Consider the following 6,000-nt stretch of genomic DNA (forward strand, 5'->3'; position numbering starts at 1 on the left):
GATAGTAAAATGAAACAGACACTCTTCCTACCCTAGAGGAGCTCACAGCTCAGTGAGAAATAAAGTTCCAACAATTATGAGAGAGAGAGAGAGAGAGAGAAAGGTGAGATGAGATTAATACTTCCCATGTGCCAGGCACTCTTCTAAGTGCTTTATAAATATGAACTCATTTAATCCTCACAACAGTACTAGGAGGCAGACACTATTATTGTCTTCATTTAACAGATGTTATGGTGAAATTGAGGTACACTAATCTGCCAAAAGTCACTCAGCTAATGAATAGCAGAGCAGGATTCGGACTCAGCCAGTTAGGCCCCGTTTCTTGTGCTCTCGAGTACTGCACTGTTCTGACTCTGCTAAGAGTGCTGTCTCTGAGTCCAGCCCGAATTCAAATCTTGGTCTGTCATTTAACATCTCTCACTTTACGACTCTCTAAGCCCTAGTTTCCTCTTCTATAAAATAGAGTTAATAATAGTACTTGCCTTATATGTTTATTGTAAGGAAGAAAAGGAACTTAGTACACGCTTGGCACTCAGTCTGCATTTAAAAACTGTTAGCCATCATCATCATCATTATTATTGTCGAGATACAAAACACTATATCTCAGTATTGGACCTGAGGACATCAGAAAAGTTTACAGGGAGGTGGTGACACGAGTTTTGAAGACTTAGAGCTCTCACTGAATAAAAACTGTCTCTTCCTCTGAGATCCTTAATCCTGCTAATGGCATCATTGTTTTCCTAGTTACCCAGGCTGCAAGCTTAAGCCATCCTTTTTTTTCTATCTAACATTGTTTACTTTAACACAAGCTAAATTAACACAAGTTGGATATTAAAATATCTCTGAGAACAATTTCTACTATTTATATTGTGAAAAATCAAGCAACCACTCTATAATTTGTAAAAATTTCACTTTCAGTTGAATGTTTTCTTCTAATAATTGTCTAAGAATGTCCAATTGGTCAACATTATGTGTTGAGTTTTCTCTTTTTTTAAAATTTATTTATTTATTTTGGGCTGCGTTGGGTCTTTGTTGCTGCGCGCGGGCTTTCTCTAGCTGCGGCGAGCGGGGGCTACTCTTCATTGCGGTGCGCAGGCTTCTCATTGAGGTGGCTTCTCTTGTTGTGGAGCACGGGCTCACTGCAGAGCACAGACTCTAGGCACGCGGGCTCAGAAGTTGTGGCTTGCGACGTCTAGAGCACAGGCTCAGTAGTTGTGGCACACAGGCTTTGTTGCTCCGCGGCATGTGGGATCTTCCCGGACCAGGGCCCAAACCCGTGTCCCCTGCATTGGCAGGTGGATTCTTAAGCACTGTGCCACAGGGAAGCCCTTGAGTTTTCTCTTGAACAAAATTTGTATAGAGAGTATAAAACTTTAAATAAGTAAGAATAGATATTAAGCTTAAAAATAAATCTGCCCTAAGTCTGTCTTCTGAGGTTTGTACAGAGGCCTAGAAGGTTTGTACAGGGTCAGTAGTGAGGTCCTTGTGGCAGTGTGTTCTCCTTTTTTTTTTTAAAATTGGAGTATAGTTGCTTTACACTGCTGTGTCAGTTTCTGCTGTACAGCAAAGTGAATCAGCCATATGTATACATATATCCCCTCTGTTTGGGATTTGCTTCCCTTTAGGTCACTACAGAGCACTGAGTTTTTTTGGTTTTGTTTTGTTTTGGCCGTGCCCTTCACCATGCGGGATCTTAGTTCCCCATCCAGGGATCGAACCCGTGCCCCCTGCAGTAGAAGAGCAGAGTCCTAACCACTGGACTGCCAGGGGATTCCCCCAAACACAGTAGTTTCTACCTGATTTTTCTCCCCTAGCATTGAGCCTACTCATTCAATGGTAAGTACCATTTCTTGAATGAATAGTGAATGGGTAGATGATCCTGAAAGAAACGGGGACCTCCTAATAGAAATCTACTATCAACAAAAGAACACAGCTATCAGACAAAAAGGAATATGATCACATCCTGCATTTTTTCTGTCCCCTTTGTTTTATGGACTTCATTATCTGTGGGGAACAGAGGTCGTGACAGATGCTTGTATGCTTGTGACAGAGATATGAGGGAAAGTTTCCAAGCAGAAGCTAGAATCAGAAACTCTGTGTGAAGTCAGTGAAAACTTTTACAGAGTCATCAAGTTCAGTACACTAATACTGCTGATGCTTGTATTCCATGTACAGTTCACAAAGTTATTCTACATTGGAACATTCCTATAAGGAAAATACTCTAACTTCAATGATGAGCACTTTTTTGGGGGGTGGGGCTCATCCTGTGGCATGCGGGATCTTAGTTCCCCGATCAGGGATCGAACCCAGATCCACGGCAGTGAAAGTGCCAAGGCTTTACCGCTGGACCAGCAGGGAATTCCCCAATGATGGCTACTTTAATAAATAGCTTTCAGTCATCAAAAATCCATCATTCCTTCAGCAAACATCTATTAAGTGCACACTTTATACCAGGCATAATGTTAGAAACTGGAAATGCAAAGAGGAGCAAGGAGCTCACAGTCTATCAGGAGAGACAGACAAACAACTAACTGTGATATAACATACATGATATAGCAGCAATTGAAGTAGAAGTCTATGTAAGCCCAGAGAAAAGAGTTACTAATCCTGTTTGGCCTTGCAGGAGGCTTTAAGAAGACGTGACATTTGCGATGGGTATTAAGGGATTAATAGAAGTTTGTTCAGAGGAGGAGGCAAAGGCTAACAGAACAGAAATAGTACTAATATCAAACTAAATTCAGATGTTGTCTTCATCACAGTCAGCAAATACATCAACTTAGCCCAAAACTGACTAAAATATTTTGATACAGAATAATCAGGCATTTATGTTGATTTTATCTAGAGTTACCTGTATGCTTCTCTAGGGAAGAAATAAGTTGTGCTTACGCTTTTCTGTAATTTGAACAAGTACAGCATATGTCCAACAAGATCCAGTATAAACAGGTTGTTACCACACAGCCCTAGAAGACGTGAGAAATTCCATATGAGGCGTAGCCTCTAATACAATTCTGGGTGTCTAAACTGAGCTATTTCTTAGCATCTGTGAAAATGTCTAAACAATAGTTACAAAAATCAGTTCTACTACCAAGACAAAAGAGAGAACAGAGGCAATGATCTAACCGAGTCTCAAAAAGTTACAAGAATTGTCACTGTAGTGACATGACTAAAACAAATGGTTTTTTCCTCCTTTTTCTTCCTTCCTTTTTTAGTTTGAATGAATGCACGGCAATTGTCTAAATTTCCACCAGTGAAAGGTCACCTCGTGTTTGCTCATCCAACTTAGATTCCTAGATGGGAGTGTTAAAGTTAAACCAAGTGTTTTGAAAAACATATTTGCTCATGTCTTTTTCTGCCATATGCTTCCTGTATTAATTTCCTAGAACGGCCATATGCATTACCACAAACCGAGTAGCCTAAAACAACAGAAATGTATTCTCTCATAGTTCTGGAGGACAGCAGTCTGAAATCAAGGTGTCCACAGGGCCATGATATTTCTAAAGGCTCTAGGGAAGAATCCTTCATTCCCTCTACCTAGCTTCTGGTGGTTGTGCAAAATCCTTGGCATTCTTTGGCTTAGGGATACATCACTCCAATGGCCGCCTTCAACTTCACATGGCATTTTTCCTTCTGTGTGTCTGTATCTGCATCCACATTTCCCTCTTCTGATAAGGACACCAGTCATTGGATCAGTGCCCACCTTAATCCAGTATGACTTCATCTTAACTTGCCCATATCTGCAAATATACTGTTTCCAAATAAGGACATATTCACCTATTCCAGGTGGACATAAATTTGGGGGGAGTACTATTTAACCCAGTACACTTCCCTTACCAATTTGGGGAAGGAAATTTTGCTCTGCATAATAGTGCAAGCAGTTAGCAGCTAAAATTTTGATTTAAAAGTTAATTCTGGGCTTCCCTGGTGGCGCAGTGGTTAAGAATCCGCCTGCCAATGCAGGAGACATGGGTTCGACCCCTGGTCCAGGAAGAGCCCACATGCCGAGGAGCAACGAAGCCCATGTGCCACAGCTACTGAGCCTGTGCTCTAGAGCCTGCGAGCCACAACTACTGAAGCCCGCGTGCCTAGAGCCTGTGCTCCACAGCAATGAGAAGCCCGCGCACTGCAACAAAGAGTAGCCCCAATTTGCTGCAACTAGAGAAAGCCCACACGCAACAACGAAGACCCAACACAGCCAAAAATAAATAAATAAAATAAATTTATTTTAAAAATTAAAATTAAAAATAAATAAATAAAAGTTAATTCTGCTTGTCTACATTCATTGAGGTGACAGTAGTGCAGTGTAATGATCATATGTGTCCCGTCAAATAATTTTTTTGTTTTTCCCTTTTATATCAAAATGAACTCTAATTCTTAAACTATTCTACCAAAGATCTGATTTGAGTGTTGGTTGAGAGATTTCTCCTGCACAACCTTTAGGTGACCCGGCATGACCTTGACCATTGTTCTTGAAATACTGATTAGCAGTTTGTCTCCACAGAAACATGTAATTACTTTTGCAGTTTCACTCTGAGTTCCTCAACATAACACTGTGGTTTTACTTGCAAAGCCTGTCAATGTTTCAAATAAAAGTCTTTAAGTAAAAATCCATTCATAATAGATCTTGAGGCTCCCTTTGAAGCTCAGGCAATGTCAGCTTCCTTTAGCTCTGGTAATGATTACATCCACGAGGGGATATGAATGAGACTAAGGCATGTGACATTTTATGCAACCCTTAAGACTCTTGTGACCCACACGAGGCAAAAAGCCTCTTAACTTGTGGGAGTTAAGAATGCCATGGATGGCCAGTCCTGGTGTCTGAGTGATTCCCTGGGCCCAGCACAGGGACCAACTTTCCAGAGCCCTGAAGACAACACCCCAAAATATGGACTCATTTTCCACTCTACCTTCATTGGCTGAGCAGCTTCCAAGAACAGAGGCCGCATCTCCCGATACCTGGCAAACAAATGCAGTATTGCCTCACGAACTGATTGCTTCTCAGAGGCACCTACCAGTGTATTTGGGGAGAAGCTTCGACAACAAGTTGAGGAGCGGCTGTCCTTCTATGAGACTGGAGAGATTCCATGAAAGAATCTGGATGTCATGAAGGAGGCAATGGTTCAGGCAGAGGAAGCGGCTGCTGAGATTACTAGGAAGCTGGAGAAACAGGAGAAGAAACGCTTGAAGAAGGAAAAGAAAAGGCTGGCTGCGATTGCCCTGGTGTCTTCAGAAAACAGCAGTAGGACCCCGGAGGAATGTGAGGAGACAAGTGAAAGACCCAAAAAGAAGAAAAAGCAAAAGCCCCAGGAGGCTCCTCCGGAGAATGGAATGGAAGACCCATCTGTCTCCTCCAAACCCCAAAAAAAGAAATCTTTTTCCAAGGAGGAGCTGGTTAGTAGCGATCTTGAAGAGACAGCTGGCAGTGGAAGTCTTACCAAGAGGAAGAAATCTTTCCCCAAAGAGGAACCAGATAGTGACCCTGAAGAGTCAGGAAACAAGAGGGTCCCCAAGAAAAAGAGGAAATTCTATTCCAAGGAGGAGCCTCTCAGCAATGGACCTGAAGAGGCTGCTGCCAGTAAGAGTAGCAGCTCCAAGAAAAAGAAAAAGCTCCGAAAGCTATCCCAGGAAAATCAGAATGGACATTTCCCTAGTAGGGCATAAATTACAGAGATATTTCCCAACCCATCCCCTATAGCCCAATAAAAATAAAAACAAATTCACGAGTCAAAAAAAAAAGAATGCCATGGAAAGAGGCTTCTTAAAGAAATCAAATTGAGAAAACTGGAGATGGGAAGGATTGAGTGTCAGAGAGCAGAGACACCTCTCTGTGACATTAGACCTGAAGTATTTGCCCAGGTAAACAAGAAACTAGCTCAAGATTTCTGAAGTGGAGAATCTAGCAAATGCTTCTGTATTGAGTTTCTAGTGACTTGGAGACAGGAGGTGAGATCTGTAGTAAAGAAATACATGGGAAAATTCCAGTAGGTTCATTGAATCCGGTTG

The 6,000-nt window shown here is 41.8% G+C and overlaps 1 pseudogene; it reads left to right on the forward strand.

The window, feature by feature from the left end:
* The first annotated feature begins 5,002 nt into the window (after positions 1–5,002).
* On the forward strand, positions 5,003–5,658 carry LOC115843581 (nucleolar protein 56 pseudogene; annotated as a pseudogene).
* Positions 5,659–6,000: the final 342 nt, after the last annotated feature.

This window comes from Globicephala melas, chromosome 20 (genome assembly GCF_963455315.2).
Source record: "Globicephala melas chromosome 20, mGloMel1.2, whole genome shotgun sequence".
Classification (NCBI taxonomy): domain Eukaryota; kingdom Metazoa; phylum Chordata; class Mammalia; order Artiodactyla; family Delphinidae; genus Globicephala; species Globicephala melas.